The following is a 14,769-nucleotide window of genomic DNA, read 5'->3' as shown; positions in this document are numbered from 1 at the left end:
CACATCAAGGTTTGCTACACAATAGAGGAATTACAGGCCAGCCTAAACAGAGATGTGAACTGATTACATTTGGCAGAACCCAAGACCTGGTGGAATCTGTAAAAAGATTCTAGGGTTCACAGTTTCAGTGCAAAGCTGCACATACTCTGCTGCTCACATTAATAGGATACGCATATGAACAAATCACATACAAATACTGACTGGATGCTGAGGGAGGAGAGAGCTCCAGGATGTTCCTGTCAGCATCAGGGCGAGTTGAAGAATGTGAATGTGTGGTGTGAAAAAAATAAAACAAAAATGAGGAGAATATCACTTTCTCCCTAAGATTGCTTGACTTGTAGCAAACCCACAAATGCCTGTATGCATGCATAGCCTAAATAAAAATTAATTAAAATATGTCAAATTTACCTCATATCTCATTCTCATCACAGCCTATAACAGCCTTGCAAGCACAGCATCTATCCATTGCCATGGTGACAGCTGTTTCTGATAGAGTGGCAAGAATGTTCCATAATTTGGCTATTCATTTATATCCTCCCCCTTCATTAGAAGTGCCCTCCACAGCCTCTAGTGTAACTTGATTTGGAGTGACACTTGGTGACAAAGTGGTAGTGGGTAGGGGCTGGTTTAGGATTGGGCCTACAAAGCCGGTGTATGCCAATGGTTTGCCAAGTAGGCAGAGTCTGCACATTGTGGCACCTTTTCCAAAATAGCCCCTACACCCTCCCCCCACCCACTTCCCCTCCGTTTGCATGTTCACATGGAAGGTCCGCTATATTAAGTGCCACCCCAAACTGGGGGAGTGGAAGTGGGTTATAAAAAACTCCACATTTGACAGTTATTGTAGCTGGTAGATATGCCAGATCTGCCGCCAAATTTCATCAGTGAGAGTGGCATTTATGTCACCACGTGTGTGTGTGTGTGTGATGTGCACCTACAGCTTGTGTGATAATACGATTATTTGTAAGGAGGATTTGCATTTTGCTTAAGAAATTAGCTGTTTGTTTTGGTGATAACTCTCACTCCCTCCATGCTGTTTTCATGTTGCATTGACTGGACTAAGTTAGCATCTTATTTTTGTTTCCCGGCTGGAATTGTCATTGGTAACTTTTGCCATATTATGGGAGAGGACACAGTAAGTTGGGCTGATAGTCTGCTTTTTTTCCTAACAAGGGAAAACCCCACCCCAGCCAGTCGCAACCAAAGATCACGTCGCTGCTAGCTGGGGGGAGAAAGTGTGATGCACGCCAGTCTGATGCCATCATCCAGTTGGTGTACTGAATGATTGAGACTGATATGCTGCCAATCAGTGTGGTGGAGGGCGAGGGATTGAAAGAGCTAGTATGGTACCTTGATGCCGAGTATGTTATGCCATCTTGAGTTCTATCAACAGTGATCTATTAAAAGCAAAATGAACTAAAACTGACATCCCTACTTGCTACTAACTGGTTAGGGCAAATTAAAACAAAATAACAAGAACGTCCTTATAAGAACACGACATACACTCAATGCAAGGCTAAAAGAATGAACCGAAACAACATGGCAATTCAGTCTTATTTTCAGGCCAGTAGTTAAGTGATGTTATAAGTAATATTACATGTGATATGGGCAGTGTTTAGATAGTGATTAAAATACAAAGATGAGTCCTTTGAGTGAGTTCTAGCCCCGCCATCCAAAATTTCCATTTGAAGTCCACATCTAATGGGGAAAATGGCATGAAATTTAGTAGACAGCTTCCTGCTCCCCACAGATGAACCCATTCCGTTGCTGACACTCCATGAGTTTACCTCTAGCAAAAATCTCAGGACAAAATGTTAAATTTCCACATGAGATGTCTCATCATCTAAAAGGCAAATCCATGCAATTTGCTCATGTGACGGAACCTTTTGAGTTTAGTGGCCTTTCCTCTGGCACCTCCCTCATGACCCCACTTCGAGTAAGGCTCTGAGTATAGAAATTCCATTCTGGGTGTAATGAATGTTGCAGCCTCCAGGGGCCACTAGCTTGGCTTTGGACATTTAGTCTGGTTACGAAAATGTCTTGCTCAGCATAGTTTTTGTGCCTCCTGTGCAGAACACCATACACAAGACATAAGTAGTTATGACCTGACAACTCCTGACCTTGGCCCGCCCTGATGAAGCATTCCTGCACAGCACTACTTCATACTCTTGTCCTTCTTCCATCGTCTATTCCTCTATTCCCCTGGCCCTTCCATCTCCCACCCACCTTTCTGGCCTTTCCTCTTCTGCATTCCAGATGAGGAAGCCTTTCTTTCCTTTTCTCTCAGGTGCTCCCTTTACCTTGTAAATACAATGCTATGGCTTGTTAACGAACGGATGGGAAGGAGGTGTGAGGAGGGGGGAGTCTTGGTCTTTCCATTACGGCAAATCCTCATCCAATTGGGCTCCTGAATGTCTGCATGAGAGCCAATACTTGTTGTGCGTATTGTCTTTTCCTCTCCCTCTACACGGCCTTAATGATCAAAACAGGAACACAGCGGAACCTGAACAAAGGATACAGGGAGGGGGGAGGGGTGGGGAGGGGGGTTATGTGGAAAAGGGAGATACCTTTCTGCTGTCGTATGTGTCAAGTAATAGCATAAAGTGGGATGATGCTTCAGAGTCTTGGAAAACCATCTGCTAAGCAGGAAGATGATAGCATCAAAGTGTTGGCTGGAAGGTGGAAGTTGTGGGAGCTGAGGGTGGGTGAGGGGGGTCTCGTGTCTATTGTGTTCTGTTGCAGTGTGATGGTAGTTTTATGAAGGTATTGTATTGCAGTATCTTGGGTAAACTTGACCTTGGATGAGAGATCTTGGCTTTCCTGAACAGCTGTGTTGACAGGCGGGCGTGCTGGAAAATACCTGCCTCACTCAAATTCATTACATCTTGTTATGATTTCAAGGACAATGCAGTGGGTGTTGTGAATCGTTTAAGCAACGTGTGGTCCAAGTCTCTGACATGGCCCCACAATTTGTCACAAGAGCTCTAACTACAGGTGAATATTAGGCTTTTTCTTGTGGGAATATATCACTTCTACTTTACAAGCACAATTGACATTTTGTCCTGGGAGGACTAGAAGAAAGTACTTGTCCAGAATGAAAGGAATTCAAGTGAACCTTGGACTTTTGAGGGCTTGGGGTCTGGGGCAATGGGGTGCCTCTTTGCCTAGTGGGTAATGTCCTGCATGGATCTTATTGGGATTGAAGGGCTGTTCAGTGGCATGTTAGAGTAATGGACATCTTGGATCACAGAGAAAAAAAAACAAAACAAAACTGACTTTTCGGGAGTTATTTTAGGCTTCATGGAATCTTTATTAATACAACTGTATTTCACACAGACAAAGGCTAATATAGCTGAAACAGGTTAGCTTTTAACATATCTGAAAAGTTATCCCTTATCTTTGAGGAGCCTGAGCATAGCTACAGTATGTGCAGTGAGTGCCTGGGAAAGCCCATTCTGTCAGCTCAGAGTATAGGTCAAAGGGTAATGTGTTTGCAAAAGAAGTATTCAACAGAGCCCGGGTACAGGAGGGAATTCTGTCATGTGTCCAAAGTGCATGGAAAGAGTGTATGGGGAAGTTCAAGCATTCACCTTGGTGCTGACTTCCTGACCCTCCTAATTTAATGGGACATTGTTCTCCATGAGTCCGCTGCGCCAAAGACAGGAAGGTACACTCAGAGCCATGGAAAATTGACGAATGAGGTATGCAATGGTTGTGTGTGTTGGTGTGTGTGTATTTGGTTGTCTAGGCAAGGCTACATACACTACAGACTACATTTTGCCATTAGCTCTTGCAAAACATGCACAAGGAGATCATTTCCATATCTGGTTTGCACTGAAATTACAAAATGACAGTCAGGAGGGAAGTTAGTTGCAAAACACAGTGAACCACAAAATGTGTGGGTGTGTGTGTGTGTGTGTGTGTGTGTGTGTGTGTGTGTGCTTGTGTGGAATTCAGTAACCCCCCCACTAATAAAACATACACACACAAGCAAGATTATTGCATTTTCGACATTATCTTTCTGTCTATTAATTTTCTCTTTCTTTCTTTCTTTCTTTCTTTCTTTCTTTCTTTCTTTCTTTCTTTCTTTCTTTCTTTCCTCAGTCTGTCAGTTGTGGAGAGATTGCAGTGACTCATGGCTGGTGGAAAAGTCATTCATCTGAGAGGTGTTTACAGTACTTTTACACTGGCTCTTGCGCCCTCTAACAACCTACCACCCACTATGTGTGTGTGCACTAACGTATGAACATTCGCACAATTTAGCTCTCTGGCATAATACATTATAAGCACACTGTTAACAATACTGCTAATATCCCTGATATGATCCCCGAGAGCTTGTCCTTACCTGACAGCTATATGTTCACAGGAAACTGAGTGCAGTATGGCCCTTTTACAATTTATTTGTAAGGGAGATCTAGGAAACATTTTTCATTTGGCATGTGGCTTTCATCTCAGTTAATCAGTTGTTCTGAACATATTATAAATTAGTTACATCCAAGTTAGTATCTTTGTCTTAAGTCCGATCCTGGTTTTGGTAGACAAACCAAATTACCAGATACCAACACCATACCAAACTTGGTATACATTTACATGGAACATGACTGACCTTATTATTGATCTCCCTGTATACACAAGAGTTCTGATTGTCTGTGTGAACTGTATTTACCACTATTTCCCACTCTGATTGCTCTGCTCTGCATTTCATTGTTTCATATCATATTTTTCTTTTTACTGACCAACTGCTACATAACTCGAGTTGTAGAGGTGCCCGTACACATGGTAGATGCTGATCAGACAATCGGACAAGGTGTTTATCTGCCAGGTTTCTATCAGAGCACTAGAATATTCAGGCTCCTCAAAACCAGGATATGATGTTGATACACGCGCAGCATGTAACCAGGAAATACATTGTAAAAGAGATCAAAATCAATGCAGCAGAACTAGAGGTATTGTCTTCTTTATTCCACACATACTTTAAAACCTGGCACCTTACCCACAATGCAATATGACTGTTGACAGTTCAGTCAGAGACAGGGTGTGTTCTGCGTGTAGCCTAGAGCTGCTAGCCTCCAGCAGAGATGAAGAGTGTGCTACAGAGGTCTGGTAACCTTTTTTTTTTTTTTTCACACAGCTGCTAACATAACACCTTGAAACACACTCATGTGTAAAATGGGGGAGCTCTCTTTTAAGTAAAACCTCAAAGAATCACATTTCTGGTATTGAAAGTTTAGACTGAAATAAGGAGATAAGAGATGATAAGGGAAAAGCACAGAAGCAACATTATGAGGCACATAGTTCTTCCAATAGTTCTTGTGTGTGTGTGTGTGTGTGTGTGTGTGTGTGTGTGTGTGTGTGTGTGTGTGTGTGTGTGTGTGTGTGTGTGTGTGTGTCTGTCAGTTGCTGAGATCAGCTGGCTGATGCTCTGTGTTATCAGCACAACGCAGCGTTTCTCTTTCATGGAGGGTGTGCATAGTGACTTCTGTCTGGGCAGCTAAACACAAGCCTTTAGGCCTGAGCCCTAACATTTTTCACTCTTCCAATATAGGTTTAATGTTTGATGTTAGCTGATCTAATTTGCTGTTTCCAAGTATAGATGCTATACTTGTCCCATTGGTTGACATTGGTTATTAAAATCAAAAAATGTGGTGTGCATTGCTGTCTGCCACAGTGGTTTTTTTATACTACCATTGGGAGGGCTCAGCAAAACACTGCAGGGTCGTCCGGCAAAAAAGTTGATCCAGGCTCAGATTTTGCTGCAAAGCAAAGTCAAAGCAAGGCACTGTGTTGGCTAATCACATACATGCCTGCACACATACCTAGTGGAAACTTGTAAGTGAGGTACTTGACTGTTTACCTCGAAATTGTCGTGATGAAAGGTAAAATAGTTGCCACTGTGATAACTTTCCAGAGTTGTAAAATCCTGCCAATGAGTTGTGAGTCATTGGTAAAAGCGGAAATGTCTTTGAGGTGTCCCGATATATAAAACAATAGACCCCTGCAGAGGAAATGACACTCAAGTGTATATCTTGGTCTTTTCATCCTCACTTTTCCATTATTTTCATATATCAGGACATTTTGTTGTACATCATTATTTACATATCCCTTAATGTCTGCGTTTATGTCTGTGTCTGTGCATTTCCTGAAAGTCTTTCAAAAATGCTTGGGCTCTTTCATCTGGGCTTATTTAGATTTTCTGGGCGTAGCCAGTGGTGAGCTGCTGTGGCTATCAACCAGTGCCGGGAAACCATAGCAGCAACAATTGCCAGAACCAAGTGTGGCCACGTGTTTGAACACGTCCTGCCTCTGAAAACTGTAAATTGTATTTTTTAATTTAATCAAAATCTGTGCTTATGTTCTTTATGTGACTGTCACAGAGTTTCTAATGACTATTTTGTATGAAGGTGACAGATAAAAATCATGCCAAAAATAACCATTTTAAATTTTATTGTCTCTGGTTAAAGTCAAAAACATTTAGCTTTACTTCAGTTTCTATGGAAACATAGTGTTTCCAGATGAAAGGAAAAAGCAGTTTCAATAGAAAACAGAAAGAGCAGGCCTACTGCTGGAGGGGTGTGTGTGTGTGTGTGTGTGTGTGTGTGCGTGCACAATCCGTCTTTGTGATGTGTGTCTGTGTGTGCATGTGTATTTTTTTGTATAAATATATGTGCTTACACAGATGTGTAAATGTGTGTTCACTGATATGATAGAGTCAGTATGATTACGTGTGTGTTTGTGTAATGAAGGTCTTTGTACGTCTGTATGCGCAAATGTGCAGTTGAGTGTGTGAGTGTTTGTGGGACAAATAGCAGAAGTAGCACACCGTGGAAGCTTTCCACCCTCAGCCCACACTGCAACCACTCATCAGCCTTGTGTAGCGAGAGAGAGAGAGAGGGAGAGAGTGGAATCCTGCTGTAACACACCCCTCTCTGTTTCTGTTTTCCTGTTTAAAGTCAAACCACCAAGAACTCCCCTACTGCTGTAGAAAAGCCAGGTGCATGTGTGTAAGTGTGTGTGAGAGTGTTGGTGTGTGTGTGTGTGTGTGTGCGTGCACGCGCGTGTGTACTGTACCTGTATGAGTAACACGTACACTGTACTGTATGAGCTGTATGAGTGCGCATTCCATAGACACACACACACACACACACACACACACAAACACACGCCTGCAGTGAGGGGATTTTCCAGTAAATCCAGGAAAGCAGGGAATCCTCATGATACAACTGCTGATGTAAAGAGGAACTGAGGGCAATCTAAGAAGCAAATAAGGACGCTGTAGTTCCTTTTTTAGAGCTTTGGTATCACAAAACTGGCCTATTTAGTAGCTTTTCTGCAACTTTCAGTTATATCTCATGATCTTCAACCTTAGAATTAGCCCATTTTTCATGGGTTTGTAGATGATAAGATTGTATTTATTTCCTGGAGACTTTGTAACATTGTAATCTAACATTGTAACACTTTGGATAAAGAGCGCTACATAAATGCAGCCATTTAATGCATAGGCATAATGGTTTAACATTACATGCCAGGCCATTCCAGGGAAGTCTCAAGTCAGTCTTTGTTCAAGTCAAGTACTGCTTTTTGTGACCAAGTCTTAAGTCTCAAGATAAGACAGACTGGTTGCAGGTTTTATTGCAAGGTTCATATGGCTAATGAAAATGAATATTCCACTAATATTCCCGTTTACATGCAGAGGGGTTTTCAGGGTTTCCCTCTGCTCCAGTGGGAATGGGAAACACAAGACCAGCGAGGTGCTGCCTGATAGTCATAAGTGATATTGATATGACTTATATTATAAATTTATAGTTACAGGCACATCCAGTATCTAGGTTGCCCCATGATGTTTATTACACTACTGAGTGATTTTGGTGCATCACACTGAGTCATCAACTGTCAGTCCATGGCTGCATGTCAGAATAATAACCAATCCCCTCTGTCCCAATCCTGGAGAAGGCGCGCTCTGTTTTTCCAGCCCACCCTGAGCAGCTCTCCAATCTCCTCTCATTCCTCTCCTCTGTCTGCCTTCCTGCTCCAGTGTATGTCATTTTGCCTGCTCAGGGGTGTGTTACACAACCAGCCTGTCATGCATCTCTACCCTAGCCTGGCGAGTTGGTTTGTTTACAACACACAGAGCTGACCGTAAACAGGCAAGAGGCTGTGTGTCGCAAACTGCTGAACATAACAGAATATTGTTATGTTTGGAATAATAGTGGAATATTAGTGTGCATGTAAATGTTGTCACTGTCACCAATTAATGATATCAACTCTCCCATATTAGAAGTGGTTCACACTGACTGCTTGATACTGTTTTCTAATGAAAGCCAACAAATATATCAGTCTAACTCTAATACTCACCCTGTCAGACTGGCTGCTTTGGGTGATGGATGTGTAGGAATACATTGCTTTAACTAGTCAACGGACTGTTTTCTGTGTGAGCACATTTCTTATGTGAGTGCCATGGGAAAGAGTGTGATGGTCACACACAGCATAAAACTCTGGGGAGAGAACTCCCTACTCTCCTCCTGTTTTCCACTTGTCCCCTTTAATCAGAGACATGGGACAAGAGAGAGGGAGAGAGAGAGAGAGAGAGAGAGAGAGAGAGAAAGAGAGAGAGAGAGATTGCTATATAAAGTGATGGCATGCCACAGGTCCCTGAGGGGGGAGAGAGAGGGATGAGTCACCAGGCCTGCTGTTGCAGGAGCACAGAAGTAACCTTTTTGTCTCCCTTTTTCTCTCTTTTTGACTTTCTTTCTGTCTTTCTATGTCTCTTTTATATCCTGCCATTCTCATTTCATTCTTCCCGTCCTTCATTCCTCCACACCTTTCTTTGTTTCATTCTACCTTCTGTGGTTTCCTTACAGTCACTGTAACAGGAGAGTAGGTGGATTCTCAGATCAGTTAGGAATGAGACAGAACGGCATCGCAGCTCCATGGCAACAAAACAAATATTCTTGAGGCTGTTGTGTGCCAAATAATCTCACTTTCTGATTCTGCTTCACATGTTCCAGGATGTTTTTACAGACATTGGCAAATGGGAAAAAGCAAAGCAAAGTGGGCAGATTACTCCACAGGTGATGATTTACGAATCTTCTTGAAGGAACCAAGTGAAATATCTTACTTCATAGGCTGATATCCCATATGTGCACTGAATTAAAGTTATGGTTGTTCTTTCTCCTTTGCAATACATTATGGAATGGAATGTTTTATTATTGTATGTATCAGAAATGGGGAGAAAAAACACTGGCACTTCTAGTAGTTTGTGCAGAAAACATCATATGGTCTTGTTAGCATTATTCTCTGAAAACTATATATGAACTGAGAGTGAGTCTGTATATCATTTTAGGCCAATTAAGCATAAGGGGTTGATTCTGCTTTCAAAGTCTCCACATAAACTTGGAGTTTGCAAATACAAGCACAGTAACCACAGTCTGAGGTGTACAATAATTTGTGGGAAAGAATGATGAAAGCAGCGGTGGAATGTAACAAAGTAGAAGTACTTCTGCTTTATTGTACTTTTTACTACACTACATTTACTTGACTGCTATAGTTACTAGTTACTTGTGTGCTTGTTACTAGTGTTGTGTACACAATTATGACCACATGGTAACCTGCGCTCTGGCCAGAGATGGTGCTCAGAAGCTGTTGAGCGTATTTTTTTCACTTTGGACAGAGCCAGGCTAGCTATTTCTCCCTGCTTCCAGTTTTTATGCTAACCATGTCCTGACTGCTCACTGAGAGGAGCTCTCTCTTCTGCAGGAGCGCCCTGATCACATTCATACAGTGGGGTTAAGGGCCTTGCTCAAGGGCACCTCAGTGTGGTAATGAGGGATGAGGCAAGCACTGCTTTTTCACCTCCCCCACTCAGATTTATCCTGCCAGCCCAGGGATTGGACTAACAACCTTCCGGTCACAAGCTTGCTTCTCTAACTTTTAGGCCACCACTGCCTAAAGGTTTACCTTAACACACACATGGGATCAATATAAACCTTCTCATCTCACTCTTGGAACAAAATCTTGAAGCATTCTGTTATTAACAGTTTCATCACCTCCATGCTCTCCTCTACTTACATGTCACATCTCTATATTTTAGCAAACATCTCTTCTCAATATTTCCTGCCGTGCTTACAGGCAGCACAACAAGCGTGTTTCTTTGTGTATTCAGGATGTGGGGCTTCAGACCAGAATAGTTTGTATACACATCTTGTCTACTTAACCATAGGAACTTTGTAAGGATGCGTACATGAATCTAGCACAAATAAGGATTTCTTGAAATGTTTCCAAGGCTGCAGACATGTGTGAGTGAAGCAGCTCCGTGCTGTTTTCACTCTCACTCCTTTCAGGTCTCAATGCAAGACACAGCTTGCCATTGTCGACTATCACTGGAGGTTGTGTTTACGACATACTTTGGTTCGGGGGTATTCTGATCATGTACTTTCATGTATGAGCGCATGGAAACACACACACACACACACACACACAAATACAGTCACATCGACACACACAATCCTTTGTAATGAGTAAACACAGAACCCCATTATTAATAATTCCTCCTGTGGGTGATGACATCCATATGGATATTATGACTGTACCATTCTGGTGCCGTATCCAAGCCATGCAAACTTTTTGCAAATACACAAGATGAGTCTCCCTTTCTGAATTTTTACCTACACTCTTTGAAGTTCCAATCACAACCTTCAGAGTTCTACCAAAAAGGGATCTAATCATGAGAGTTTAGTAGCCCTGTCTTCATCCTCTCTGGCCCTCTCTGGGTCTATGTACAGTTCCCCACGCTTGACTAACAGGAAGTTGGACAGCAAGGGATGACAGTAGCCGTTTCCATGGCCACCCTGTGTTACTCTTTCCAATAACAATGTAGGAGGTTGGTGTTTATGGAGAGATTTATGGAGCTGCAAAAGAAGGGGCTTCTTCCTCTGCTGTTTGCTCCTGTCTTCCCCCGCACAATGTGTCCTCCACTTTAAGCTATGAGGAATGTTGGGCTACTGATGGGCACAGTCATATGTATGGAATCTCAGGCTGATAATTTTTTAAAGGGGTGTAGTGATTTAGTATTATACTTCCATAATGTTGGCAGACAAACTAAAAGAAGAATGGTAAGAATCAATACAGCAGAGGAGAACATATCCTAACTTAAATCTCTAGTATGAGTCAAGCTCGAAAACCATTCCTCCATTTTCCATAATGCAACGTGATAGCATTTTTTGTCAGACACTCCCTTCCTGGTAAATGCTCCTTCAGAGCTACAGAGGACATTATATGTAGTTGGAGAGCCCCTTTAGGGAATACAGTGTCAAGATAATGTTTATCTTAAGATAAGAAATTTTGTTTTTATGGTGCTTATACTTATTGTCAAATAGAACAATAGTCAAATACTGTTATCATGAAAAGATCAAATCATTATGTTGTGAAGTATCAAACTGCTGACATGATGTTGAAAGAACACCATACTAACGCTATGACTCATACATCTGTCTTCAGTGGAGTAGCTACAGAATCTCTTAACACCAATGTTGGACTATTCCCTCCTTGATTAAAGGAGTAATGCAACATTTTGGGGAAAAATGCATATTGTAGTATAAAGACTGGAAGTAAGCTGATCCATAAACAAAAAGGAATATAAAAATGAGTTTGTGGTTTTGTGCTTGAACTATTTTTGGTGGGCAACCAGTCACAGTGACTTCCTGGAGTCTTGTCCTCACAGCTGCTGGGTTTGTACAGAGACCCATACCAATACTAACCTGAACCAAAACCTGGAGACACTGGACAGATGTACTGGGCAGATGTATGAACTGTTGTTTGAAGAGAAGTCCAGCACCTAAACTCCCTAAAATCACAAACTGTTGGTTTTACAAACAAACCAGTCACCATATCAGTCATCAAATACATGGTGTCAGACAGCACTGCTACCTGGAGACTACAGTTAGTATGCTTAATCCACAGTTACCTGTGTCCAAATCTACCAGCTCTGAGACGGCAAAAACTCAGCTCCACGCCTGATGATAAAAGGAACTTAACATAGTATTGTGTGGCTCATTGAGGAAAATTGCGACAGCCCAAGAACCTGGACAAATTGGAATGGAAGAAGAAATTAAAGACCTAAAAGAGCTTGTTACAGCAAGCAAGGCGGAAACACTTAGCTGAAAATGAATGTTTCCACTTTGGAATGTAAAGTTAAAACACTGACCAAGGAGAAGAATTCACTGAAACAAACCATGCTGGACCTACAGTCTGAGTCTGAGAAGTATAATCTTCAAAGGTTGAGGAATACAGAGACAACCCAGAAGAGAAAAGAGAGATTTGGTTCAAAAAGAAATTGTATAATATATGTATATCTTGAAGAAGAATACCCTTTGGAAGCAGACTCAATCATCAAAGGAGAACACATTTAGTTTGGAGACCTGATAATCAAATAACGTCTGAGACAACTCTTTTGATCAAACATATGCCAAGTTGGTGTCCTTTCCACCTCCTGACCCCTGCTGATGTGACCTCTCCTGTATTGCCCCTGGATTTGCCTTGATCTTGTATGTAAATGCCCTCCCTTTCTACCCTTTTGTTTATCATGTGTTAGTCACCCTCCTGACCTCTACTGATCTGACCCCTCCCGACGTGCCCCTGGCAAACCATGATCTTGTATGTAAATGCCCTCACAACCTTGATCCATACTGTAGCTTTTGTTCACCATTTGGTGCTTTGATCTTTACTGTATAAAGTCTCTCCACTTCTTCTGCTCTGGGTCAGTCTACTGTATCAGACCAGCTCTGTGTCAGTAAGCTCACCGCATTTCCGGAATGCTATTAAACCACTTCCACCACAGCAAACTTTGAACAAGGATTCGAGTATTTTCTTCAACAAATGGTGCCGTGACCCGGATGGCAAGAGACCTTCAACGGAGACTCCTTTCCCAGACCAAAAACACACCAGTGACCAAATCCAAATTTCAGAGGTAAGGTCCTTTTGAAAACCTAATTACTGTTGCTGTGTATTGTTGGAGGTCTGTGGAATTGGAGTCCCGGAGAAGGGTGACGCCATCCTGATTTTAAGTAAGTTTGCTGTGTGATTGTGTGTGGGGGTTAATGAGATGTGTTCTCTGTAAGATGTTTCTGTAGATGTTTAGGAACGCTTGTAGTTTCATAACCAAGGAATCTTGTCTTTGTTGTGAGATTACTTGCTTCTTCCTTGCCTTAGAATCTGACTCGCTCTTCTTAAGGTTTTATATCTCCAGTAATATCCAGTTACAGATAAAATGGCCATTATGAACTAGATCCTGACGAGGATAGGACCAAGGGTTGGTCCCCAGTGTTTGGGAAACACTGAGAGATAGTCTGTGGAGATGTTTCTGTAGATGTTTAGGAAACGCTTGTAGTTTCATAACCTAGGAATCTTGACTTTGTTGTGAGGTTACTTGCTTCTTCCTTGCCTTAGAATTTGACTCGCTCTTCTTAAGGTTTTATATCTCCAGTAACATCCAGTGACAGATAAATAGATCCTGATGAGGATATGACCAAGGGTTGGTCCACAGTGTTTGGGAAACACTGAGAAATAGTCCAAAAGGGGACTAGTGAGTAGGCCTACGCAGGTTCCAGTGAAGAAGTAGGGTGATTTGTTCTCCCAGGGATCGACTAGTTCTCCCAATACTCAGAAACAGGTATATTTCATTTGTAAGAATCTGACTCGCTCTCCTTACACAAAAAAATGATTTGTATCTTCTGAGTAGAATGTTGATTTGAAAGATTTGGTAAGTGAATTGTGGGCAAAAGTAGGTGTATATGAAAGTTGGTTTTTTTGAAGGGATTTTACAGAAGGAAAATGTAAGTTATTTTAGCAGAGGGTATGGGAAAGTGTTGACTGGTCCTGTTAAATACATGTATGGTAAATGGTACCAAAAGCTTGAAATTTGTTGCAACATAAAATGATATAAAGAAAAAAAAATTGAAGTACGAAAAATAAATGTTGAAGGAAAAACATTTACAACAAGTAAGAGAAAATAAATGTTGAAGGAACAACATTTACAACAAATAAGAGAAAATAAATGTTGAAGGAACAACATTTACAACAAATAAGAGAAAAATGTGGTAAAGAAAGAAAGAAATTAGCCACAAATGTAAAATCCTATGCAACTAAGAGTCTAGAAAAAAAAAATAACACAACGCAGAAATTAAACTAGTGCAACTAGTGTAACAACTAGAAAGAAATAACACAACGCAGAGTTAAAACTAATGAAATTAGTGCCACAGCTAGAAAGAAATAATACAACTCAAAGCATAAAACAATGCAGTATAACTAGAAAAAACTAGAACCAAATGACCAACACAAAATCTAAAACAAAATAACACTTTTAAAAAAATTGGATAAGTCTTCCGGAAGCACCACAACAAATATGAATGATTAAATCAAAAGATTTAATCTCATATTGCAAAGTTTTTTGTTGATGTTTGTCACTTCACGTGTGTCTTTGTCTGTAACTGTTGAGGAACGCGTTTTATGTTTTTTTTTTTTTTTTCCTTTTCCAAATCTTAGAAAATGACTGTTGTAGGAATGATATGGTGATCTGAGACTAAACAAAATTGTTTGTAGATCAAATTATAACAGTTTTTTTCTAAGTATCTCACTACACAGGCGGAGCAGAGAAAATGGCAGAGAATCCCTGTAGGACTTCACAATTGGACAAAGTTGACCTCCTGGAAGAGGCATTGAGAATTCCTTCATTTGGGGTGAGAAATTGCTCATTTGCAGCAACCCAATCCACATCAA

General features: G+C 41.3%; 1 protein-coding gene across 1 annotated transcript in view; it reads right to left on the bottom strand.

Moving 5' to 3' along the window:
* The window catches only part of cavin1b (caveolae associated protein 1b), a 36,789-nt gene that overhangs the window by 2,204 nt on the left and 19,816 nt on the right, over positions 1–14,769 (bottom strand). The window lies entirely within an intron of this gene.

Source organism: Thunnus maccoyii, chromosome 20, assembly GCF_910596095.1.
Source record: "Thunnus maccoyii chromosome 20, fThuMac1.1, whole genome shotgun sequence".
Taxonomy (NCBI): Eukaryota; Metazoa; Chordata; class Actinopteri; order Scombriformes; family Scombridae; genus Thunnus; species Thunnus maccoyii.
Note: the sequence above shows the minus strand (reverse complement) of the source record. Positions and strands in the feature narration are given on the sequence as shown.